The sequence below is a fragment of the Dipodomys merriami genome, unplaced genomic scaffold (assembly GCF_024711535.1).
Source record: "Dipodomys merriami isolate MVZ:Mamm:240054 unplaced genomic scaffold, mDipMer1.0.p SCAF_6, whole genome shotgun sequence".
NCBI lineage: Eukaryota > Metazoa > Chordata > Mammalia > Rodentia > Heteromyidae > Dipodomys > Dipodomys merriami.
The window spans coordinates 74,494,857-74,522,795 of NW_027206179.1; positions in this window are offsets into that span (position 1 = coordinate 74,494,857).

The following is a 27,939-nucleotide window of genomic DNA, read 5'->3' on the forward strand; positions in this document are numbered from 1 at the left end:
TCTAAATACTTCATAACTAAATCCTCAAGAATTGTTTTGGCACTAGATATCAATTAAGAGTCTCCAGGGTAAAAAGATCCTAAAAAAAGAGTTGTCACAATGTGTCCTCATGCACTTTTTAGTCTATTTTACTTATTGTTCCAGACTTATGTGATGAGCCAAATATGTCTGACCATATATTTTGTCCTAGAGAAGCAGTTTAATAAAGCAAGACTCGGATATTGGAACCAAAAGATGCAATATTGGACTAATCCATGTTTAGTGAGAAATGACAAAACTAATTCTGGTTGGGTAAAATAAAAGAGAATTTTGTAAAAGACAGAATTTTATTACCAACAGTTTCTGCAGGTGCTGGAGACTCAGGTACAAGAAGAGCCAATTTTGAGAACCCTGAGGGTTCCCACTTACGCTCATCTGGTCTCTCTGGGAATGCCTTCCAGAAGATGCTCTGTTACAGACATTATGCACCTCTGCCATACCCTGAGACTCAGCCACAGACGCCATATGTTTGCCTTCAAGCCTTATGCTGGCTTTCTCATTGTTTAAAAGCAAGAATCATAGCTACACAGATGTCACACATACATATTAATTTTAGCCTTTATCTTTGGAGTAAAATTTAACATCTTGCTGGGCAAGATGGTTCATGCCTGTAATCCAATCCTAGCTACTCAGAAGGCTGAGATCTGAGGGATATGGTTTAAAGATAGCCCAGGCAAGAAAGTCCCTGAGATCTTATCTCTAATTAACCACCAGAAAACTCAAAGTGGCACTGTGGCTTAAAGTTGTAGAGTAACATCCTTGAGCATAAAAGCTCAGGGACAGCCCAGGCTCTGAGTTCAAACTCCATGACCAACAACAACAACAAAAATGTTTAAACCTTTGGCTAGGTAGGATATGGGCATAAATCACAAACACATACCAGAATTTTACATTTCTTACAAGTTATGGGGAGGAGTGACACGGAACCTAAATTGATTCATTTACTATTGCACAAGTGTATCTCTCTATAAACAGCCATGTCCAGTTAGTTCCATGTATTTTCTATGGAAAGAGAGCAGTTTCCAGTCATTTTTGCCCGTATTAAACTTCTATATCCAGTACATTTTGTATAATACTTAAATAAGGCTTAATCATACAGCCCACATATTTAGTAGGATTTAAATTTTAATCCCTTAACATAAGAGTTTTGTAAAACACACACAAGTGAACTCTGATTTAATTAGAACTCAGTCTCTTAAGTAGAGGTCTAACAAAATTAGCAATAAACAAATTTTATCTTGATAAACCAAAACCTTTCCTTTAAGCCAGCTTTATTTTTGCAAATGGTACTACGAGGGAAATAATTTAAGACAAAGAATTAGGTGTTGTGACAATGATATATTTAATACAAACCCTTAAATTTTTGGTAACTTAAATTATAGCCAACTTAATTACATAATAAATCTCTTATAACATTTATCTATTGATATATCTATTGATATACTTAGTACAACCTCTCTTGTGCCTTTTGATATTTGTCCTAGCCTGGCTATTTGTTTGGTTTACATTTTGGAACATCCAATTAAGACAAGTATTGTTCTGCTAAGTCCTTGATCTAAAAGCATTCTCTCATATTTTTGGGGTCAAAAACATGTCTTCAAAACTTTCTATATCTTTTCTATTTGAGATAACTCTCTTGAATAAGAATCTTCTATTTCTATCCCCCTTTTTAATTTAGACAAAACTTTTTTCCAATAAAATAACATTCTTAGGAGTAATTTTTAAAGAAGACCAACAAAGAAAACATTCTCAAATTATTTTTCTATATAAGAAGTTAAAATGTGTATTTGTTTCCAAAGTAATTAAAATATCTCTCCAAGGAGTTAAGCATTTTGGATTTTAAAAAGATGTGCCTATAAATCTACAAATAAATACACTGGATGATAAATTATATTGGTCTGTAGGCATGCACACAGAGTGAGAACAAAGGAGGACATTCTTAGGAGAGGATCACAAAGGAATAATACCCACATGCATGACCAAATAAAATAATACCAAAATCAACTCCAGGAAATGGAAATAAGAGGGTTTTTTCACTTTGTTGCTGTTTTTGTTTTCACTTCCTTTTATCTTATTTATTCATGTCTGTGTCTTTGGGATGGTAAAGGGGGCACAGAAATGGTGAGACAAAAGGTGAACAAACAAATACAGCAGTGATACTCACTGGACAGTATGTGAAAAGGAACTATACAACTTATGAGTGGGGATGGGAGGGAAAACAGAGAGAGCAAGGGAAGGGGTGACATTGACCATAACACCTCTGTATATTACCTTTATGATAACAATAAATAAACTATAAAAAATAGAAGTCTTTGATTTGAGTTTTTGTTTGGTCTGGTTTTGTGTCCATATTGTGATTTGAACTCAGGGCCTCTTGCTCTTGTTTTCGATCAAGCCTTGTTGGTGCTCTACGACTTGACCCACAATTGTACTTCTAAAAGTCTTTGAAAGAAAATAAAATTCCCTTACCTTTAAACTTCACAGAGAGCAGTGGATCATCAACACCAAATACCCAACAAGCCTATAGACAAAGAGAACCAGGAAGTCAATTTCAGGTAGAAAATGGAGCCCTGCTATCTATTTAATTCTTTAGCTTCATTCTCAAATAGTGAGAGCCCTTGGGCATATTTACCCTCAGGAACTGCCATTTTGAAGGTGGATGTCTCCCTTTTCTCTCTAGAGACAGAGACATTCCTTTCTCCATTGTTTCCCCTCATGGCAGAAACAACATGTTCCTGGATATTGTGGTCCCTTCTTTGGGCCTTTAGCATTTCATTGTCCTGGTTCTCCAGATTTTTTTTGGGGGGGGGGTCCGGTTGTGGGGCCTGAACTCTGGGCCTGGGCGCTGTCCCTCAGCTCTTCAGCTCAAGGCTAGTGCTCTACCACTTGAGCCACAGCGCTACTTCCGGCTTTTTTCTTTTTGCTTATGTGGTGCTGAGGAATCGAACCCAGGGCCTCATGCATGCAAAGCAAGCACTCTACCACTGAGCCACCTTCCCAGCCCAAGTGGTTCTCCAGATTTATAACCTTTATAACCTTTTCCCTTTGGAAAAACCTACTCAGAATTTTCCCTAGGTTATTACTCAGAGGCTTTCCTTTGGAGGAAAATTTCCCATGCATAATCATAGTTAATATTTGATCTTTCTTTTTAGTGAGTAATCTGCTTGTAATTATTTTATCAATCTTTATTGTTCTTTTTTTTAATCTAAGTTGCTGTAAACCCCAAAGGCAAATTTACTAATTCGTTAAGTGTTTATGGGGGATCACCTTCTCTTTCTATAGCTTATAATGGATATTAGCTGCTGACTAGCTAAAAGATACCACCAAAAGTGTTTGTCTTTACATTGAGTCTGGGCTGATATTCATGTATTTTCTCAGGATCTCAGTTAACCATTTTAGAAACAGGGTAAAATTTTCTTTCTCTCATTTAGTGATACCCCTTAACCTATCATAATTAACTGTCATTTGCCTTGATTGCTCTATTCCTTTAATTCAGCAATTAATCATATTTAAGTTTTTTAAGTTTTACCAATGGCATTCCCAATTCTATAGTTTCACTTTGGTGCGTCCTTGGGCATGGTGACATTATCAACTGGCTTTAGCCCCATACTTCATATAGACTTCAGCAGCATATGCCCGGATGCTGTCCAAATGCTATGCTTCCCTTCAGGAGTACAACAGAAACCAGAACATCTAAGACCTTCCAGGTTTGGTCAAAAGTAGTAGTTATAACCTTAAATCTGCGTAAGTAAGAATTTCCCAGTATCCTTGGGAAAACACTGAGTTTTTCTTTGCAATGAGATATAATTCTGCCTTCAGTAAAAGCTGTACATTGAGAATTCCAAACCATTTTCTTATCTTTTTCAAAATAAGTCTACCTAGAAAAGAGCATTAAAATAAAAACTCCCAAATGGATTCTACTTCCAAGTTACTCGAACTGATTTGAAACTTTGGCAAAGTAGTAGGGTATAATATTAACCCTCAAATATCAATTGCTTTCCTGTATGCCAACAATGAGAAGAGCGCAGCTGAAGTCAGAAAAGCAACTCCTTTTGTAATAGCCCCACAAAAAATAACTAGGAATTAACTGAAGAAGTGAAGGACCTCTGTGATGAAAACTTTAAAAACCTGAAAAAGGAAATTAAAGCAGAACTTAGGAAGGAGAAAAACCACCCATGCTCTTGGGAGGATTAATATCATGAAAATGGCAATACTTCCAAAGGCTATCTACAAATTCAATGAAATACCCATCCCAACCTCACTCTTAAATGAAATAGAAGAAGCAACCCAAAAATTCATATGGAACAATAAAAGACCCCAAATAGCAAAAAAAAAATCCTTAGCAGAAAGAACAGTGCTGGCGGAATATCAATACCAAACTTCAAACTCTACTACAAAGCCAGAGTAATCAAAACAGCTCAGTACTGGCACAAGAACAGACATGAGGACCAATAGAATAGAATGGAAGATCCAGAAATGAACCTGCAGGCCTATAGCCACCTAAGCTTTGATAAGGGAGCTAAAAAAAATTAGAATGGAAGAAAGACAGCCTCTTCAGTAAATGGTGCTGGCAAAATTGGTTAACTACTTGTAGAAAACTAAAACTAGATCCTTATATATCTCCCTACACCAGAAACAATTCCAAATGGATCAAAGACCTCAAGGTAAAAGCAGACACTCTGAAAACATTACAGGAAGGAATAAGAGAAACTCTAGGACTCCTTGACACAATCTAAAATTTTCTTAATAAAGACCCAGAAACACAACAAATCAAAGGAAGATTGGACAAATGGGATTACATTAAACTGCAGAGCTTCTACAATGCAAAGGACATAGCTACCAAGGTCAATAGAAAGCCCACAGACGGGAGAAGATCTTCACTAGCTATATAAAACAAAAGGGCCTCCTATCTAAAATATACTTATGGGCTGGGAAGGTGGCTCAGTGGGAGTGTACTTGCCTTGCATGCAAGAGGCCCTGGGTTTGATTCCTCAGCAGACAAAGCATAAGTAGAAAAAGCATAAGCAGAAAAAGCCAGAAGTGGCACTGTAGCTCAAAGGGTAGAGTGCTAGCCTTGAGCTGAAGAGTTGAGGACAGCGCCTAGGCCCAGAGTTCAGGCCCCACGACCAACTAACTAACTAAATAAATAAATAAAATATATTTAGAACTCAAAAAATTAAATCTTCCAAAAACAAATCCTCAAAGAAACAACCACCCCACTTATTAAGTGGACTAAAACTTAAAAAGAGACTTCTCTGAAGAGGAAAGAAGGATGGCCAATAGACACATGAAGAAATGCTCAACCTCTCTAGCCATAAAAGAAATGCAAATACAAACAGCATTGAGATTCCACCTCACCCCAGTTAGAATGGCTATAATCAAGAACTCTAATAACAACAGATGCTGGAGGGGATGTGGCCAGAAGGGAACCTTACTTCATTGTTGGTGGAAGAGTAAACTTGTTCAACCACTTTGGAAAGCAGTATGGAGGTTCCTCAAAAGACTCCACATAGAGCTCCCCTATGACCCAGCAATCCCACTTCTGGAGTTTTACCCACATGATCACAAACAAGACTATACTAAAGCTACCAGCACAATTACATTTATCACAGCATTATTTACCATAGCTAAGATATGGAACCAACCAAGATCCACCTGAATGGATCAAGAAAACATAGTATATATAGTATATATACATATATATATGTATATGTATATATATATATATGTGTATATATATATATATACAATGGAATTCTATGCCTCCATCAGAAAGAATGACACCACCCCATTTGTTAGGAAATCGGAAGAGTTGGAAAAAATAATTAATATTAAGTGAAGTAAGCCGCCAGGCCCAAAGAAATATAGGTCCCATGGTTTCCCTCATTTACAATAATTAATATAAATCTAACATAATTCTATCAGATAAGCAGAAAAAGTCAAAAGCTATGTACATATGACCATATAAGATGATGCTAAGTGAAATGAACCCAAAATATGGACACAAGAGATCTTTGTTGTTGTTGTTTTGTTTATTTGTTTTTGGTCAGTCATGAGGCCTGAACTTTGGGCCTGGGGGCTGTCCCTCAGCTCTTCAGCTCAAGGCTAGCAGTTCAACCACTTGAACCACAGTGCCTCTTCAGGCTTTTTTTGCTTATGTGGTGTTGAGGAATCGAACTCAGGGCCTCATGCATGTAAGGCAAGCACTCTACCACTGAGCCACCTTCCCAGCCCCTGTTGTTTTTAATGTACTCTGTGATTTTTTTTTGTTTTCTTTGTATGTTCTTCTCCCTATTGTATATTCCCTGTTATCCTTGTACTTGATTTTGGTAACCTGCATCTTGCATATACATCTATCTAAGTTGGGAAGGGGAATAACAAAATGCTGAAACAAGGACACAGGATGACCCATTACAACAATAATACCCACAAGAGAGCATATTGGAAATGAACTTTACAACTGTGGTGGGGGGAGGAGGGAGAGGGGTGAGGGAAGGGAGGGATAATGGGAGAAGAACAAGGGAAGGGGTAACAATGCTCCACCAGAAATGTACTCATTGCCTTACTCATGTAACTGTAACCCCTCTGTACAGCATCTTTACAATAAAATTAAATTTAAAAAAATCAAAGATACCATTTTCAGGCCAAGATTTTCCATCATCTAATTTATACTTACTCTTGATCTCTTTAATCCCCCTTCTTTAAAGTCTTTTTTCTAAATTTTTACTTATTTTTATCTTCTAGTGGTTGCACAAGAGAGTGACCATTTAACATGCCCATTTATGTATACAGTGCCTCTATATCCTTTTCTCCTCCTACCTATTCCTCCCCCAAATCAAATTTCCCATTTCCTTTTTCACATATGTACATCAAGTATTAAAACTATACTCATTCATTGTTCCCTTTTCCATTCATCCACCCTTCCCATAAGCCCCTTCCATTCAAAACATTAACTGTCTGTTAATTATTCAAATGATTTATACCACAGTGTTTCATTCCTGCATATACTGTTCTTTAGTAAACTTGATCTTGTGTAGATGTGCACATTCCTGTGTGTGTTTACATAGAAGATTATATTTTGGATCTAAGATCTATATAGAAGAGAAAACATGCACCCTTTTTCTTTTGGGGTCTGACTTCACTATGTTTTCTTTTCTAGATTCATCCATTTCCCTACCATGAGAGTCCCATTTCTTGCAAATATCCTCTTAAGACAATTTGCCAGAGTTAGTAGCATTTTTACTGCCTCAAGAGAAAGATAGTCGGGTGCAAGTGGCTAATGCATATAATCTTAGCCACTTAGGAGGCTGAGATCTGATTATTAACAGTTCGAAGACAGCCTAGGCAGAAAAGTCCCCATGAGACTCTATCTCCAATTAACCACCCAAAAACTGGAAGTGGCACTATGGCTCAAGTGGTAGAGCACAAACCTTAAGCACAAAAAGGCTTCAGGACAGCACCCAGGCCCTGAGTTCAAGCCCTACAACTGACAAAAAAAATAGAGAGAGACTGAGAGACAGAAAGGTAGAAAGAAAAAAATGAAAGCAATAGAGAGATGCATAGCTGCTCTGATTATTTGGGAGAGGTATTAAATTCCACTCCCCTTCTGAGTTTTTAATAAAATCCCTTCAGTTCAATACCCACATGGATGGATGTCTCCTTATACCCTAAAGAAGGATTCATAACCATGCAATAATCTCTCAGGGACGCATCATTTCATTATCATTTTCCCAGTTCTTTCTTACTGGGGCCCTCTGAACCTCCACTGGCTAGGGAGTCCAGTTACCTAGGCACTTTTAAAACAAAGATTCCTGGGAGAAGTTGACTCATATTTTTCTGTTGCCCATCACGAACACAGAAACCAAGTGTTTCATCACACTTAAAAATCAGACATGAATGGCCCAGAATATTTTTAAGACCCAATCTTGGGGCATCTTAATGTTAGGTTTGGCCATAAATCATTATTAAAGGCAACTAACCCTTTCTCTTAATCCCTCCTCAGAATTTTCTAGGAACAAGCAAGAAAGAGATTTTCCATGTATAATGTACTTGGGATAGCAAAAGAGAGATTCAGATTTACCTACTACATTAGTCAAATCTTTTAAAATGAATTTAGGAAGCCCCATTTTGGGTACAGAGCAGGCAACTCATATCCTCCTCCAGACAAAGGATATTAAATACATGAGTCTATTGTACATATACCAATAATTACTTTGAGGGATATGATTTCTGAAGTTGGAATCTACACCTCAGGCATGAAGAAAGGGGACAAAACTTCTCCTGTGAAGAGATTTACCTCTTGACTGAAGCAGTTACAAAAGAGAATGAAACTAATTACAGGCAAGAGGACATCTCATAACCTCAAAAAAACGCAAATGCCTTACTAAACCCAAGAGGGGCTGGCTGCCCCCTTGTCTTTTAGCTAATGCCATCCAAGATGTTCATTTCATCCCCTTCTTCTTACAAAGAGATATAATAGTAAGATGGTATTAAAAATTTAAATTCCCATTTCTAGGCCAATTTTCTTGATTCCCTGGCTGATTTTGGAATCAAACTGCATTAGTCTTCTTTGGATTATCAGGATCAAAACCATCTCAATGATTTAAACTGCATCTGAGCCAAGTTTCCCTGTCATCTGAGGGGATAACACAAGGAGAAGTTGAGGTGGAATTCCTACCACTCTCTTGGATCTAGCGTCTAGTGGGCTAAACTTGGGATATACTCAATCCTCCAGTGGTTCCATCCCACTCAACGGGGTGTGCTCCAGTGAAAACTGCATCTTTCATCATCAAGGAGGAAATCAATGTATCATGGCTAGAACAGGGTTTTCCACTCTTCATGTTCCTCATGTTGGTTAGAGTTGGCCTGGACTTCCTTTTATCTCTAGTGATTAATTATTATGCTTATCATTATTACCTTTCAGTAATTGTACAAAAGGGTTTCTATTCAACATGTCCATTTGTGCATACACTGCATCTTTCACAATGTATCTTGATGAGTAGAGGAAAGTTCTAATCACAGATTGACCACACATTAACTTGACTCAGTTCCTTGGCCATGAGAGGAGAAAGATTGGTCCAGGCTGCTGCCTTACCATCACATGCCCAGGGCCCATTCCCTCCCCCAGTTCTGACATACCCATGATGGGACATAGGCCCCTCATACTGTTTCATTGGACTCATAGATCCTAAGCTGCTAGAAATTGTAGAAAGGTAGCTTGCAGCTTCCAATCATCTGTGGTAGAGGAAAGTGAAGTAAAAGAGATCTGGAGTGAGTGTTGAGTAATTCAACCTAAAGCATCAGCCACAGACTGATTATCTTGCCACCCAACACCCTTCCTCACCCCTCATAATGGAATGCCCAAACAACAACAAAGCACTATACTTTTCCAACTCAATGCAAGTCTGCCTTCAATGGCTGGAAGCATACTGATATCCTTCAGCAAAGAAGAGACTCTTAGGGTTACTAATCTGTGCGCCTATTCCTAAGTGACATGACCCCTTCCCTCCTCAACATAAGGCACACCTGCTCCTTGATATTCTTTGAACTATTGAATTCTGTACAGCTGTGTGCTGCTCAACTACAGGGATCGATACTAATCACCCCAGGTGATTTCATCATTGTGCTAACATCAAAATGTGTACTTACACACACTAAGGAGGCTATACCATCACTGGGCAGTATACATGGATGGGCCCAAGGGGCAGGTGCAGTCCATCACAGAGTGAAATGTCATCATGTGGTGTAAGACTGAATCTACCTCCATAGACAAGTAGAAGAAAGAGTGCTGGGAACTACAAAATTTTGAGGTTGTCAGCTCCCTTCCCTGGAGTACCCGAGCCCAGCTGGAAGCAGCCAGCTCATCAGTCAGTACTCCTTGTGCATCTAGACTACAGCCAGGGAGCTGCCTCTAGGGCCCCTGCATTGTCGTCTTTGCACTTTCCTTCCAATGATCTTGGGGGATATTTAACAAACAACAATTATCAGCTAGCATTGCATTTTAAATGTTAAGGGCTCCCCATTGCCTTTGAATATGTCTGATCACCAGTCCCAGTTTCCCTCTATCTGAAACTGCAATCCTGATGTCAGTTGTTAACCCCTACCAGCCTGGTACCAGTGGCTCATGCCTATAGTCCTAGCTACTCAGGAGGCTGAGATCTGAGTATCATGAAGTCAGCCCACCCACACAAGAACATCCCAAGAGACAGTTCTTTCACTTTCCAGTTCTGTGATCTAGTACCAATGCAAAAGAAATAGTACAATGTGCTTCTTTGAGGAGATTAAATATAGATATGAAAATACATGATAAGTGCTTAATATATGTACAATGAAACTATCTGATAGGGTTACCATCAAAATAATTGTTTTGGGGTATGGAAGCATGTACAAAAGGAAGGGCCACAACGAATGTAGTGAACTACAAGAAATCCAGGTGCCAAGGTTCAAAGATAAAAATCCTAAGGGGATGATAACAGAGATTTTATTTGGAACAGCACGGCTGCTCAGGGATTCCAGCATAAAGTAAGCCGAGCCTTGCATATCCCAGGAGCCCTTGATAGAATCTCCTTCCTAGCACGGTACAATAAGCAATAACCAGCAGTGGAGGCCCTGTAGCACAGAGGAATCAGGGCAGCTCCCTGAGCCAGACAGCCATGAATGCAAAAATCTAGCCCTGCCATCTGCCAGCCCTATCACTATGGGCAGGGAACTCAGATACCGTTTCCTTACTGGCAAATGGTGGACACAAATAAAATGGCATGACAATTACAAGAGATAATGTGCATTAAAATATGACACATACCATATAAAATGATGCTTATCAAAATGAACTCCAAGAAATGGATACAGAGTTTTTTTTAAGTATACTGTTGGCAGCGATTTCCCCCCACACACACCTCTCTCTCACCTTTTGGTTTATTTCCTGTTGTCACTGTTAGTTTTTTGTACCCTTTGTCTTATATATAAGTTTATTTGATTTGGGGAGAGGAAGGGGTATCACAGAAATGGTAGGATGAATGATGAATCAATGCCAAGAGTGATACTCATTAGACACTATGTTGGAAATGAACTTTACAAACTTGGGGAGAGAGGTGGTGAGGAGCAGGAAAAATGAAGGAGGGGGTAACATGTTCACAGAGAAATGTACTCATTACTTATATAACTGTAATCCCTCTGTACATCATCTTTTAAAAAAATAAAAGTTTTTAAAAAGTTTTTTAAAAAGACATAACGTACAGCACATGGTACATGCTGAAGGAAGAATACATCTCATTCATAAGAACCATACAGAGCTTTTTATGGCCCTTACAAAACCTCAGACCAATTCTGGGACCTGGCTTATTATTATTATCAGTATCCATTTACAGATGAGGAAAGTTAGAAAAAAGTTTATAGAAGTTAATTATCTTGCTGGAGATCTCAGTGGTACTCTCCATGGTGGAATCAAGGTCCACATACAGGTGACCTTGCATGTAGAGTTTGTAGTTATTACTGTCCATGCCTCTGTGTATGGGCACCTACAGGAAGTGCCATGGAGTGTCCCTAGTTCACTGTCTATCATAACCTTGAATACTAGCCTTAATCATCTCCAAACAGTAGAGGTGGGAGGACATGGGCCTGTCCAAAAACATTCTGCCAATACCAGATGCACAATATAGTAATTTCCAACATAAGCCAAAAAAAGAGAATCTCACCTCCCTGGGGGATAAAAGTCACTAATCTAAAATGCTTAATAAGTTAGGAATGCTGAGGAATGTGTGAGAAAAAGAGAAAAGAAGATACAAGATGACTGCTAAACAGCCTCATAGGGAATAGGCATACTATATACCTCCGTGCAAAGTAAAGTTTAGCATACGGATTTTCTAAGCCAAGAGATTAAGCAAAGCTGATAGTCCCCAATGCTCATTGCAGTTTAAGAACCAGATTAGAAAGGAACAGACCAGAGGGGCCATTTAGACGCCCAGAGAGAGATGGGGATAGAGGGAGAAGAAAAGAGGGAAAATGGCAGAGAGAGAGAGAATTTGTGACACTCAGCTCCCCAGCTAGCCAAGGCTTTCTTGGGGCCTCTTTCTGCCTTATAGGAAGGAGAAAAATGGGGCTCACAATGGAAACATTTCCTGGGCCATGTTTGAGGATTACTGGGACCATCTCAGTAAATCTGAATTCTCATCAGGAGTCTGACCAATTAGCAATGTAATACTAAGCACCTATGTCTACTCCTTCACTTCTGGACCTCAGTAGCCTCTGAAGGAAATGATCCCAAACAGGAGAAAGTATGCGTCACTTAGACCAGAACAATTAGCCGGAGGCCATGCATAAGCAAGGAATATGGAGTAGTGAAATTGAAGCTGGCCCTTTAAGCCAGGCAGGGAAAACTCTAGCAGACTACACAACTGATGAGGAAGATGACCTTCTCCAGACTTCGGCCTGGAATTAATTTGGAGACTGTAAGACTATAAATCAATTATAAGTAGGTTATGAATAGTCAGATTGAAGAGAAAAGTCAAATGTTATATGAAAGTTTACTCTAGTTTAGATGAAAGGGCACAGAGAAGAGGGAGGGGGAAAAGCCCTCGAGGGAAAGAAAGATTCATTTGCCAAAAATACTGTTTGGGATGGGGAAGTTGCTAGTATTTATCTCCCTTATAAAACCTCAGGGCAGTTCTGGGACCTGGCTTATTATTATCAGTGTCCACTTTACAGATGAAGAAAGTTAGAAAAAAGTTTAGGAAAGTTAACTATCTCGCACTTCCTAGCATCTTCTACCTGTGACCTCTGGCCATGAGCCCAGGATCACAGTGGTGAGAACCTAGTCCTGGACTGGAGCTCCGCAGTGTGGGCTCTAGACCTGGCACGACCATGCTGTAATTAAGCATGATAGACCTAGACATGCTCCACCCAGTCCTGCATGGAAGGCCTTCACACCCCACAGCAGACAGCCATACTGGTGGGCACCTTGATATGGACTTCCCGTCTACAAAATAGCAAAAGTAAATGTTTATTGCGTATGTGCCACAGTGCCTGATATTTGTAATAGTGTTATAAGGGAATTCAATTGAGAGAAAGAGAAGCCTCATTTTGAGAGGTCCAATTGGGAGTCCTTTTTAGAAAGCTGGCAACTGCAGGTAGACTCCTGTCTAAAACACCTGCGGCCTAGAATACACTTAATACTGTTGGGAAACTGAGCATAGAGGTAGTAAAGAAAGAGAAGAAACTCAATACCAACAAAACAGAGCAACCCCAATGAAGAGCCAAAGTGGGGCACCATGGTGACTTAAGAAAAGCCAGGAGACATAAGGCTTGGTGCCATGGAGTCTGAGCTGGTCCTGGCCTAAATAGGGTCCTGGTAAGGGGACAGGATCACAAGGAGCTTGAGAGTCTCACCAGTTCATGACCTAAGACAGGCAGGTCAAGTGACCTATTGACCAAGTCCCTGCCCCTGCCTCTAGGAATTCAGACAGTCTATTACCTGGGGTTGGGACTTCACCTTCCTCCACCATGAAGACAAGATGGTGCCAGTTAAAGCCAATTCCCTATCATCCACCAAATGGCCAAGATGGCGCCGGTTAGACCCAGTATCCTTATTTTGTTAACAACCAATTATAACAGAGCCAATTATGACAAGTTGCCAGTACCAGACACTCAACTTCCTGCTCCCTTTAGGGCTGGGCTATGGTATATAATTTATTCCAGCCAATTGATAATAAATGGATAAGTGTTTGAATTATCCATGGGAGACCAAGTATTTCCATTCTTTCTTGGTATGTATAGTGATTTGGATTTCTGTATTTCTGTGAGGGGAGGGGTTTGGACGTTAAAGAGGTTTTATTTTGGCAGTACTGGAGTTTTGAACTCATGATCATGTGCTTGCTAGGCAAATATTCTACCACTGAGCCATACCTTCAGTCTAGAATAACATGTTAATTATTTTTGGTGGTACTGGGGATTTAACTCAGGGAGGTATTTTTATTATTTTGGGTAAGATCTTGCTTTTTGCCCTAGCTCGTGCCTGGACCACAATCCTAATTTTTGCCTTCTGCCGTAGCTTAGAGGTTATAGTCCTCAAGAAAGGATAGAAGTACTTCATGTGTAGATAGAGTTGAGCTGCAAACCAAATATTTGATAGTTGATCTTTGAACATTGGAGCAGGATGTGGTATTACTGGGCCTCTTTACTCTTATCTCATTATCCATTTCATCTAGGCAATTGGGAAATGGGCCTCAACTTCTGAGTGTGGGGTCTGCCCCCAGTTAGCATAAGTGATACGGATGGAAACACTTATAGCAACTTTAATCATAATTGCTAAAGCTTAGAAGTGACCAAGATGTTCTTCAGTAGGTGGATGGATGAAATTGTCTAGTGTATCCAGGCAACTGAATAGTATTCAGCAGTAAAAGGAGAAGAGCTCTCAAGTCATAAAAAGACAAGAAGAAAAGTTAAAAGCCTATTGCTAAATGAAAGAAGACAATCTAAAAGGGGTACAAACTACATTATTCCAACTATGTGATATTCTGAAAAAGGAGAGACATACTTAAAAGACTGATGATTTCTAAGAATTAGGGAAAAGAGGGAAGAATGTGGGGAGCAGAGGGGACTTTTAAAACACAGACTGATGTAAGGCATTATGTATTTGGTAACGACCATAGAATGTATTTTACAAGGAGTGAACACAACTTGCACAAAGTAGACCCTGATTAAAATGTCTCCAATACTGGCTCTCCAAAAAATAACTTTGCTCAATTCATAAGATAATTTCATAACAGAGACATGTCATATACAATATCTGTAATGTAGTTTGTATTTTAAAAAATTCTCCCTTTGGGGCTGGGAAGGTGGCTCAGTGGTAAAGCGTTTGCCTTGCATGCATGAGGCCCTGGGTTCGATTCCCCAGCACCACATAAGCAAAAAGAAAAAAAGCCGGAAGTGGTGCTGTGGTTCAACTGATAGAGCGCTAGCCTTGAGCTGAAGAGCTGAGGGATAGCTCCCAGGCCCAGAGTTCAGGCCCCATGACCGGACCCCCCCAAAAAAATTCTCCCAAAAGCTTATCTATGGTTAAAAGCTTCCTCCCATCCCATGATGATATTGAAAGGTGGACCTTTTAAGAGATTAGCTCTACTAAGAGAAAGTCAGGATCATGAAGCGTGCCTTTGATGGGATAGTGGGTCTCTCTGTCTGTTTTTCTCCATTTTTTCTCTCTCTGTTTCTCTCCATTTCTCTCTCTTCATTCCTTTTATCTCTCTCTCCTTTCCTTCTCCCTCTTTCCTTTTCTCTCTCCATTCCTCCATCCCTATCTCTCTTCTCTCTATTCTCTTTCTCTCTCTTGCTCCCTCCCTCTTCTCCCTACCCCTCTTCTATGCTAGTCACATGAGGCTTGAGCTCAGGCCCTGGGTGGTGTTCCTGACCTTTTTTGATCAAGGCTAGCATTCTGCACTTGAGCCACAGCTCCACTTCTGGCTTTTTGGTGATTAATTGGCGATAAGAGTCATAAGGAACTTCCTGCCTGGGCTGGCTTTGAATTGTGCTTCTCAGATCTCAACCTCCAGAGTAGTTGGAATTACAAGCATGATCTACCATGGGTACCAGATGTTTCCCCTCTCTTTTGTACTTCCTACTGTAATGAGGTGAGCAGCTTCTTCTACCTTTTACACCTGCCATATTGTGCTTTACCACAGACTCCAAAGCAAAGAAGTCAACTGGTATGGATTCATATCTACAAAACTTGGAGTCCCCCTCAAAAAAAAAAACAACTTTCCTCTTTATAAGTTAATTCTCTTAGACATATTGTCAGAATGAAAGAAAGCTAACTAAAGTTCATTTTTAAAGTAGCAGCACTTGAAAAAAAGTAGAGATTACTAAGTCACAAATAATACAGTCATTGAAAAGTGAAAGTTCTCTGAAAAAATTAAGTCAGATAGCCTACCTATAAAAAATAGCTTTTCACCAGGCACTAGTGACTCAAGCCTGTAATCCTAGCTACTCAGGAGACTGAGATCTAAGGATCACTGTTCAGAGCCAGCCAGGGCAGGAGAGTCCAGGAGACTCTTATCTCCAATAAACCACTAGAACCCCAGAAGTGGTGCTGTGGCTTAAGTAGTAGAGTGCTCACTTTGAGCTGAAGAGCTGAGGAACAGCACCCAGACTGAGAATTCAAGCCCCATGATCAACAAAAAATACAAATAAAAATAAAACAGCATTTCTACAGAAGTGAAACTTTACATACCTAATCGACATCTGCTTTGACTATGCAGAATAACTCAGGAGATCTACATATAGTACGGCATGGTCTCTCTAGCTAATAATACCATACTATATACTTGAAATTTTCTGAGTAGATATTAAATGTTCTCACCACATATACAAAATATATGAAAAGAGACAGAAATGTTCATTGGCTTAAGGGTGGGGGTTATTTCATATGATAACACATATCAACGTTGTATAGCTTAAGTATATATAGTTTTTATTTTGTTGTCTATACCTCAATAAAGTTGGGAATTAAAGAACTTGAACTATACCTAATCTTAAACTTAATCACAAAATATAGACTCACAAATCATAATCATAAATATGGTCTCTGTGTAAATGTGTGTGAAATATTATATAAACTACAGTGAACTCTCAAATTTTTAATGGGCTTAGATCAGCATGTGGAAAGAAATGAGGATTCATTGTAATGGAATAATCTTAAGACAGTTTTTCCCCATTTCTGGGGCTTGAACTTGTGGAGTGGGTACTGTCCCTGATCTTCTTTTGCTCAAGGCTAGTATGCTTTACTAATTGAGCCACAGCTCCACTTCCAGCTTTTTGGTAGTTCTCTGGAGATAGGAGTCTCATAGACTCTCCCCCCCCCACCCCAGCTAGCTTCAAACTGCTATCCTCAATTCTCAGCCTCCTGAGTAGTTAGGATTACAGGTGTGAACCATTAGCATCTGGCTCCTAAGATTAAACGTCTTAACATTTATATAACATAAAACTTCCCAGAATCACATAGGTGAGCCTTTTCTAGGGCTCTATGGCCCTTCTAACTCTTAAGCTATAGTGTGTTGCTGATGATTGTCTAATAAACAGGCTCACAGTAGAGCTCAATATCACATGAAGATCAAGGAGAAAGAGATCACAAGTGAATTCCCATCCTCCTCATTGAACTAGTCTGAGTCTGAGATGTCCTCCTGCTGCCCACATTTCCCACAGAGAACGAATGGTATAACTTGAGATCATGAGGTTTTGCAGTTAAGCAACTGATGGGAAACATAACAAATCACAAGATTTTGAAGTAGTTTTTTAGGGCAATCCCAGCCCCGTGGAGGAGGCGAAAGGAAACAGAATAATATAATGCAAATTGAACGATTCGGATGCTACATCCTAAGAATAAGAACAGAACTATTCTCCTTGTAATGATTTTATAATTGCACATGTCTCTAGGTTTTTGTAAGTGAATGAATCAATCAAAGGTGACTGGGTATTGGTGCATACTGTATCAGAAGAAACCACAAATAACTACTACCATTCTTAGACATCAGAGATTGGTGAGCTAAACTAATATCCCTGAGGTCTAAGAATCAAAAAGTTTAACCAATGTATTTTTCACAAAGCCAACCAGAGGTCAGAAACAAGAGTCATAATAAAAGATATGGCATGAGCCTAAATATTGATAAATAAATGAATGGATAATGAAAATGTGGAAAGTAGAGCCAATAGAATAATTATTGGCATTTAAAGAAGGGAATTCTATCATTTATGACAAAAGTGGATTAACTTGGCAGACACGTAAAGTGAAATAAGCTGGGCATAGAACAAATAGTACTGTATTATTCAACTGTATATATAATCTAAAGAAATTTTAATAAAAACAAGCAGCAAGATGGCAATTTCTAGGGGTTAAAGGAGCAAGGACAGGGAGATAGTGGCAAAGGATATATATAGTTTCAGGTAGAAAGAAATACTTTACGGCATAGTAACCAGTTTTTAAAATTGAAGATGTAGGTTGTTCTGTAAGGTATAGTGATTTGCTTGTATCTGCTTAATCTATTCATTTTGTACCATGGTTAAAAGTTCCTTTTTGATAAGTCTGGCTATATTATCCATTTTTGAAACAAGGTATTGAAATCTTCTATGATTACTTTCTTACTTTCTTTAAATCTAAAGTGCATTTCTTGGCATATAGCAAATAGGTCTGGCTTTTTTGATCCATTCATCCACTTATACTTAGTTACAGATAAAGATTTAGTATTGCCACTTTATTATTTTATATCTACATCATAACTTTTTGTTCCTCTTTTCCTCTCTGTCAGGTGTACTTTGTTGATTGATCTGTAGTGGTATGGTTTGAATCTTTGAATCCATTATCTTTTTTGTATATCTTCCATAAGTGTTACCATGGAGCTTATATAAAATATTTTCTAGTTATAACAAGTTATATTTAATCTGATAACAAGTTCAGTTGCATGCAACAGTTTACTTGTATACAAAATTAAATATGATTTATCTACTTAAATGAGAGTGTTTATTCAATATTTGTTTATATACCTTTACAGTAAACCTCATACTTTTATGTCTATTATGTATAGAATCTTTTCTTTTTTGTCTTTTTTTATTGATCTTTATTGAAAACATGAGGAGCCGGGGATTACAGTTATGTAAGTAAGGAAATGAGTACATTTGTTTTCAAACACTGTTACTGAATGACTCCTTTTGAAATTTTTGTGAACACAGGTCTAATAGTAGTATTTGATTACCTTCATATTTTCCTTCATATTTGAAGGATAGCTTTACTGGACATCATATTGTTTCACAGGTATTTTCCAAGCATATTTTTTGTGTCTGCTATTCCTGAGGCTTGAACTGAGGCACTGTCCCTGAGGGATTATTTTGCTCAGCACTTAGATCCCTGCAAGAATGTACAAGACACTATGTTGAAAATGGACTTTACCACTTTGTTGGGGGGAGGGAGGAGTTGGGGAGGTAGGGCAGAAAGGGATGGTAGGGGGAAAACAAAGGAGGGGGTAACAATGCTCGACAGGAATTATACTCATTACCTTACTCATGTAACTGTAATCCTTCTGCACAGTATCTTTACAATAAAAAATATACATTATAAATAAAAGGAAAGAACCCATCTTTTGACAGCCTCTGAAAAACTCCACATTGCACTGACAGCCTGGTCTCTGTCATTTGCCATTTTCTCCTTATTGTTCTTCGCTGAGCTAATGGAAAAGAGCTGGGACAAATGAATGTCACAGATTTTCCTATATAGTGATTTTGTTCTCACCTGAGATACATGATTCCCTGAACTAATTCCTGGATTACTCCAAAAGAGAATTTTCTCTGTACTATTATTTAGTCACTGTCTCTATGGGGAAAGGGTAGATTTAGAGCTTTCTATTCTATCATCTTGCTGGTATTCCTCCTTTACAGTGTAGTTTCTAACTGGAGATGTCAATATGATCCTAGACTGTCATCAAATAGCAATTTCTCCACATCTGAAATAAGAGACTATATTACATGGTGACATAACCCTTCAAAACCTCAACAGGATACAAATTACAAGATCAGTGGCATGGACAGACATTAAAGAATAAGGAAAGGGGCTGGGAAGGTGGCTCAGTGGTAGAGCGCTTGCCTTGTATGCATGAGGCCCTGGGTTCGATTCCTCAGCACTACATAAGCAAAAAGAAAAAAGCCGGAAGTGGCACTGTGGCTCAAGTGGTAGAGTGCTAGCCTTGAGCTGAAGAGCTGAGGGACAGTGCCCAGGCTCAGAGTTCAGGCCCCATGACCGGACCCCCCCAAAAAATAAAATAAAAAAATAAAGACTAAGGAAAATAAATTAAAGAATAAGGAAAAACAAGATGGTAATAACTAAGAATAAATGAGTTACAATAACTCATTCAGTTATTGTAAAATACATTGTTCCAGAGTTTTGTGAGCATGGCAAACTTAGAACTTGCACTATAAGTGTTTATTGTGAATTGTATGTGCTTCCCTTTTCCAAGTACCTATTTAAGGCTTATATACAAACTAAAATGTCTATTTCACAGTTTAAAAGTTAAAAAGAGGGGCTGGGAAGGTGGCTCAGTGATAGAGTGCTTGCCTCATATGCATGAAGCCCTGGGTTCTATTCCTCATCACCACATAAGCAGAAAAAAGCTGGAAGTGTCACTGCGGCTCAAGTGGTAGAGCGTTAGCCTTGAGCTGAAGAGCTGAGAGACAGCACCCAGGCCCAGAGTTCAAGCCAACCCCCCCAAAAAAATTTAAAAAGAAAAAGGGATGAAGTCCAAAAGAAAAAAAAAGCTTATGGCAAAATAAAATTATTCTTGTTGGAAATGTAATAATTACATGGCTAGTACTAAAAATATTTATGGTAACAATTTCAATGTTGATTAAAGGAAGGGACTGGCTCAGAACCATCTAAGAATGTAAGCCAAACTAAATTATTTATTATCAAAACTACTGCATTCAGGACCAACCAGAACTGCCTCCTAGAGCTAGGTTTCTAAAACAGGATGGATACAATAGTAGCCCACACGTTTACATATTCAACCAGAGTTGCCTATTTTGAACATGCATCCATTATCGTTGATCCAATTTCAACTCTACACCCAATTCTGGCAGCTTTTCAGGTTAGAGAGCCCATGTTTCATGCTCTTCCTGCTGGAAACACATCAATGTAGAACTCCAGACAGCTGCACGCGCCTTATGCCTCTTTTGTTTCTCCTCCTATTATATACACAGTTTGACCCCTTTTAAAAAGCTTAAGTAAAGGCCTCCAGTAAATAAATGCTTGTGGTCAAAACAACATAACACTTCAAGAACAGATCATGTTTCCTTCCCTCCAACTGTTCCTAAAATGAGAAGCCATAAGAAGTCACTTACCAGAAAAAAAATTAAAATAAAAATGTGTAACACAAAACAGAGAACGTTTTTTCACTCGATTCCCTCCTTTTCCTGCTAGAATAAAGACAGAGATATTTTATAACCTTGGCAAATGGCAAAGGGTGATCTACATAAAATGTAAGTCCTTACTAGGGCTTAACCTTACTAGGCCTGGACACTTTTCCTGATCTCCACTTACGCCACAGCTCTACTTCTAGTTTTCCAGTGGTTAATTGGAGATAAGATTCTCATAGACTTTCCCACTCAAGCTGGCTTTGCACCAGGATCCTCAGATCTCAGCCTCTTGAGCAGCTAGGACTATAAGCATGAACTACTATAAGCATTCTACTACCGACTGATTTTAACAAATGTAGAAATGCTAAGAGAATTTTGGCTGAATCTGAATGGCAAAGCATTTCTGATAGAGCAGCAGTGAGGCACATGGCTGGACAGAGGCAAAACCTGACATGTTTGATAAGGAAAGGAAGCAGGGAACATGGCGAAGGGACATGTAAAGAAGGGACATGGAAGAACAATAAAGGATACAGATACAGAGGATGCATTCAGTTTGTGCAATAAGTTTAAGGGAAACACAGAGCTATTTGAGAATTATTTTCTTCTTTTTAGTATCTTTAAGCAGTTGGACAAAGATGTTGTCATTCAACAAAACAGTTTATGACTACAATGGGTCTTGGGTCATATCACCCCTTTGAACATTGTCACCAATGCCTCCCAACTCACCACTTCCCTCACATATTTGTATGTTTTTTATTGTAAAAATGCTATACAGAGGGGTTATAGTTACATGAACAAGGTAATGAGTACATTTCCTACTGAGCATTGTTGCCTCCTCCTTTTTTTCCCCTTACCATCCTTCACTTTTCTTAATCTTATAAGATGTAGATTGACTTTTGACTGACTGCATTCTCCCCTCCTCTCCACTCATCTACCCTTCTTCCTTTCAAGTACTTGTTTCCTGGTATTTATTTTGTTGACTTTGATTTTGCCTTTCTAAGGGATGATACTATGTCTTCCCCTGAATCTACCATACTTCAGGTCATACATGTGTATACATTTGCATAGTATTTTCTGATGTGTTTACAAGCTAATTCTAGCCATGAGAGAATTTTAAGCAAGATAATGACAGGATCTGGTAAAGATGCTGAAAACAATCATTCCAGCTGTTCATGGTTTATAGATTCTTGGGTGGGAGAAGAAACTAGATATATTATAGACATCCAGGCAAGAAGTACAGATAGCTTAGACTGTGGTGATAGAAAGGAGGCTGTGAGGGAGGGAAAGTTTGGAAGAATTTATGAAGACAGTAGATGACAGAGTCCACATACTTGCTGATGGATAAGATGAAAAAGTGAGGGAAAAAGAAGAATGAATAATAAAAGCTGGTAGCCATAGCTTATGCCTATAATCCTAGCTACTCAAGAAGCTGAGACAGGAGAATCTCAATTAACAGCCAGCCAGGGCAAACAAATCCAGGGGACTCTTATCTCTAATTAACCAGCAAAATGTAAGTATTGTAGATTCTGAAAGTGGAGCTCAAGTGGTAAAATACTACCTCTGAGTGAAAAAAAAAAACAAGCAAGAGCAAGAGGCCCTGAGTTCAGGTCCTTGTACCTGAAATAAATAGATGATTGACTGATAGGTAGATGGGTATGTATGTATGAATGTTTGTATGCATATATGTGTAGGTAGATTAGATAGATATGAATAATGAATCCTAGTGTTAGCAAAGCTAGTATGCCAAAAGAATGTGGATGTATAGAATAGAGAACCAAAATTTGCAAAAGATGTTTTCACATAAATTGAATTTATGTGTTACAATTAATTTTTTTCATGTATGTAGGTCCTAAGGTTTGAACTCAGAGCCTGTCCATTGTCTCTGAGCTTTTTACTCTAGGCCACTTGGGCCACAGCCCCACTTCTGTCTTTTTTGGTGGTTAATTAGAGATAAGAGTCTCATGGACTTTCCTGCTTGGGCTGGTTTTGAATCACAATCCTCAGATCTCAACCTTCTGAGCAGCTAGAATTCTAGACATGAGCCATCTGTGCCTGGCCTTGCACTTAATTAAAAAATAGTATATGAAGCTTGGCGATGGTGGCTCATGCTTATATTCCTAGCTACTAAGGAGACTGAAATCTGAAGATTGTAAGTTCATGAGACTCTTATCTCCAATTAACCAGTAAAAAAAAAAAGCCAGAAGTGGAGCTTTGGCTCAAGTGTTAGAATGCTAACTCTGAGGGAAAAGCTAAGGGAAAAAAAAAAACAGCTCTGAGTTCAAGACCCCAGGACTGGCATCCACAAAGTTAAAATTAAAAAAGAAAGAAATGCACATGATGTGTTTGAGAATATTTCAGTTAACAGAAATGTTTATGAAAAAGACTGGGCATTTCAGCCAGGCCCAGGCTTAATTAGAACCCTGTATGAAACAGCCATGGAGGAATACCTGCCAGCCCGAGGCCATGGGGAGAAGCATCGCATGGCACCTAGAATGTGGAGAGTAGGCTGATGCTGCGCTTCCTTCTGGTTAATTCCTTCCTTCTGAGTGAAAATGCTTCATTTACAAAAACTGTTGACTAAGAAACTGAGTCTCCACAAGAAGACAAAAATGTGAAACATGTATCATGAGAAGGGGAATTAGATGGACAGTCTAAGAGAAATAGAATAGCATCCATAAGGTGCTAAAAGGCAACAAAATCCTCTAAAACTAGAGGATTATTATGTGCCTAGCATAGCCATGCACCAGTAATTTGGCAAATAGAAATTTTATATTGAGTGGGAAGACAGACAAAACAATTCCCTTAAGTGCTAATCTCTCATAATTTTATATTTTCTAAGTAAACCCTTCCAAGAAGATGGAGTTACTATTAATGAAAACTCCCAAGATATGGAATATAACAATGAAATTTAAAAGACAGTTGTAACTGGAAGTAAAATTATTAAATCTAGAAAAATTGCCATCTGAGGGGCTGGGAAGGTGGCTCAGTGGTAGAGCACTTGCCTTGCATGCATGAGGCCCTGGGTTTGATTCCTCAGCACCACATAACCAGAAAAAAAAAAACAGAAGTGGTGCTACGGCTCAAGTGGTAGAGTGCTAGCCTTGAGCTGAAGAGCTGAGGGACAGCGCCCAGGCCCAGAGTTCAGGCCCATGACCAGACCCCCCCCAAAAAAGAAAGAAAAGAAAGAAAGAAAGAAAGAAAGAAAGAAAGAAAGAAAGAAAGAAAGAAAGAAAGAAAGACAGAAAGACAGAAAGAAAGAAAGAAAGAAAGAAAGAAAGAAAGAAAGAAAGAAAGAAAGAAAGAAAGAACGAAAGAAAGAAAGAAAGAAAGAAAGAAAGAAAGAAAGAGAAAGAAAGAAAGAAAAAGAAAAATTGCCATCTGAGTGTCAAAAACAGGGACATATTGGCTCAATACATGGGCTTGTGGAGGGCAAAAGGGAAAGAAGGGAAACAAAGATTAAAAAGTCATTAAAGACAAAACATTAAGCCAAGCACTGGTGCCTCATGTCCTGATCCTAGCTACTCAGGAGGTTGTGATGTGAAGATCGCTGTTTGAAGGCAGCCTAGGCAAGAAAAGTCTTATCTCTAATTAAGCACCCAAAAGCTAGAAGTAGAGCTGTGGCTCAAGTGGTAGAGCACTAGCCTTGAGCACAAGAGCTCAGGGACAGTGCACAAATGCTGAGTTCAAGCCCAGAACCAGTGAGTGTGCATATGCATCCACATACACACACACACACACACACACACACACACACACTCTCTCTCTCTCTCTCTCTCTCTCTCTCTCTCTCTCTCTTCTCTCTCTCTCTCTCTCTCTCTCTCTCTCTCTCACACACACACACACACACACACACACACACACACACACACACAAAATCAAACACTAGATCTCATGTGATAACTTTATAAAGAACAAAAATTCCAAAAAAGGAAATAATATAGCTATGGTTAAAGTAAAGTGCAGAATTGAATAGCATAATTTATCCTAAACCCCCAAGGATTGTTCTGCTTGTTACATTTTTTTATTGTGAAAATACTGTACAGAGGGGCTACAATTACATGGGCAAGATAATGAGTACATTTCTTATCAAGCATTGTAGCCTCCTCCTTTGCTGCTTGTTACTTGATACAAGAAATGTAGACAGCAAGATCTAAAATATACAGAAATGGTTCTGTGCATGGGATACTTTGTCTTATGTATCAACTGGTCTAGGTTATAACCACAACAATAAATATGCATTAATCCAATTGTCACTACAGAGGTAGTCTATAAATATTTACCTATAACCATTGGACAAAAACATCACTATTGATAATGTAGGTGAGCCTCACCCAATCAGATAAGCACAAAAGCTCATGTATCGTGGAGAACAACTTTTGGGTCAAGAATACAACATAAATGCATATCTGAGATAGCCTGTCCTAAGCAAAACTTACTATACCTACAATCATTTGAACCACTTCATAGATCTAGACACTGAATAGATACTGATAAATCCTTTTAGCTCTATTCATCTTGAGAAACCTGACTCTGAAACTAGCCTTTTGTTCAAGGTAGACAGTCAGAACAGAGAGACTATCCTAACTTTAATGAATTAGCCTATTTGAAAAGGGGAAAGGTAGGACTACAATTGGGTTCTATTGTTTGTCTTACTTTTGTTCTTTATATTATCATTAAATTAGTGTAGTACATTATTTAAAACATTGAAAATGAATAGAGGTGCTAATCCCTGACATAACTATTCCTACCATCCTCTCTATCTTTTTTAACACAATTCACATTCAAATAAATGCATCTTACAAACAGTGCTACATCTCAGCAGTTTTCAAGCATTTATGTGTTCCCATGAACCCTTCATAACCATCATTTTAACCACTGCACAATATTTTATTGCTTAAATACATAAAACAAAGGATATAGAAAGTCCTTTGTGAGAAATGTAGGTTATTCCTAGTAGACCCATGATCTAGATTATTGGTGACCACCATATATACAGTTCTTTTCAATATTTGAACTCATTTACTCTTAGAAAAAATCCTAGAGATTGAATTTTGAAGTTAGGAGTAGTCATTGAAAAGTCATACACTAGCCAGGCACCAGTGGACCAGGCATGTAATCCTAGCTACTCGGGAGGCTGAGATCTGAGGATCAAAGTTCAAAGCCATCCCAGTCAGGAAAATCCATGAGACTCTTATCTCCAATTAACACCACCAGAAATACCACCAAAAATGGCACTGTGGGTCAAAGTAGTATAACATTAACCTTGAGTGAAAAAACTCAGGGATAGCACCCAGGCCCGGAGTTCAAGCCCCATGACAAAAAAAAAAAAAAAGGTCACACATGTTGCTATATAATATATTGGAAAATACCACTGGCCTACTCCTTGTGCTCCCTAGGTGTTCCCATTCTCCCCCTTATCTGCTCTTCTCTTAGGACGATCTTGACATCTTCAGGATCTCCAAACTAAAATGTTCATGCTTGGCTTCCAAAAGGGGCACTGGAACCCGGTGCTGAAAGCAATGGTTCACTGGGCCAGTATCCAAGTTGCTTCATAGTTTGCAACTCCAGAGGCATTTAGATGAATAGTAGCATTTATATAAATCAGCTCAGTTTAGTATCTTATTTAACTAGCATTAATATATTAGGGTTGGTGTTGTAATATTCAAAAAAAGGCTGACTTGGGTTCATTGAATCTATCCTCTTTTGCACATTCTAGCTTCTTCTAAGAAGTTTCCCAAGTGCTCCCTAGCCCCTGACCCACCTCTGCACTACACTCAAAATCAGTGCCTCCATTTTTTTTCTGAGTTGTGTAACCAACATAACCTCTTCTTCTCTGCCTCCCCACTGCAAAGCTCTACCTTAGTAAATTGTAATCCCTGTAGACCTCCTTTCTTTCTTCTCTTCCATGTAGGGAAAGATGGCCTATAAATATTTTTGATGTGTTGATGAAGCAAAGATTTTTTATAGTATTGTCCAGAAGATACTAGAAATTTGGAAAATCATGACAATAGTACTGCCGAGCTGGTGAAAAACCAGTCAACCTTGAACCCAATGAGAAAGCTATTTTTTTCTGTCTCTCTCAGAAGTAAAACTTGAGGATACCCAACCTTGACAGAAGAAATGATCATTCTTTGTATTTGGTAGAGAAAAATGAATGCAGACAACTTATGCTGACCATCTTTTTCTAAAATGTTTTTCAGCCAAAAGCAATCAATCAGACATTGTAGTCGATCAATGGTGTGATATTCAATAATCCTGTAGCTATTGCAAAAGATACACTAAATTTAGTATATACCCAAGCCAGCTTTGGAGTTCTTCACATGTCCTTTCCTTTTAACTAGACAAATTAATTTTGAGCATCACTCCCAAAGAAACAATAAGTATGACAGAATCAATTAAATCATTGCAAGAACAGGTGGATCCAGTTCAGCATGACTGGGAACTTAATCTCAAGAGAAAATGAGACAAAGAAATGTAAGACAGTATAAGAAGGCTGTTCTAGGAGGAATCTCCATACTAAACCCACTGAAGTTCAATAACTGTCATAAGATACTCTTAAAGCAAAAGAAGTCAAATTTGTCTTTATTTTCCATTTCCTAACAAATGGGGTGATGTCATTCTTTCTGATGGAGGCATAGAATTCCATATATATATATATCACATTTTCTTGATCCATCCATCTACTGAGGGGCATCTGGGTTGGTTCCATATATTAGCTATAGTAAATAATGCTGCAATAAACATAGGTGTGCTGGTAACTTTAGTATGGTGTTGTTTGTGATCATTTGGGTAAATGCCCAAAAGTGGGATTGCTGGGTCACAGGGGAGCTCTATGTGGAGTCTTTTGAGGAACGTCCATACTGCTTTCCCAAGTGGTTGAACAAGTTTACACTCCCACCAACAATGCAGTAGGGTTCCCAACAGATAAGGGTCTCATATCTAAAATATACTTGGAACTCAAAAAATTAAATCTCCCAACAACAAATCCACAAAGAAACAAATCACTTTTAAATAAGT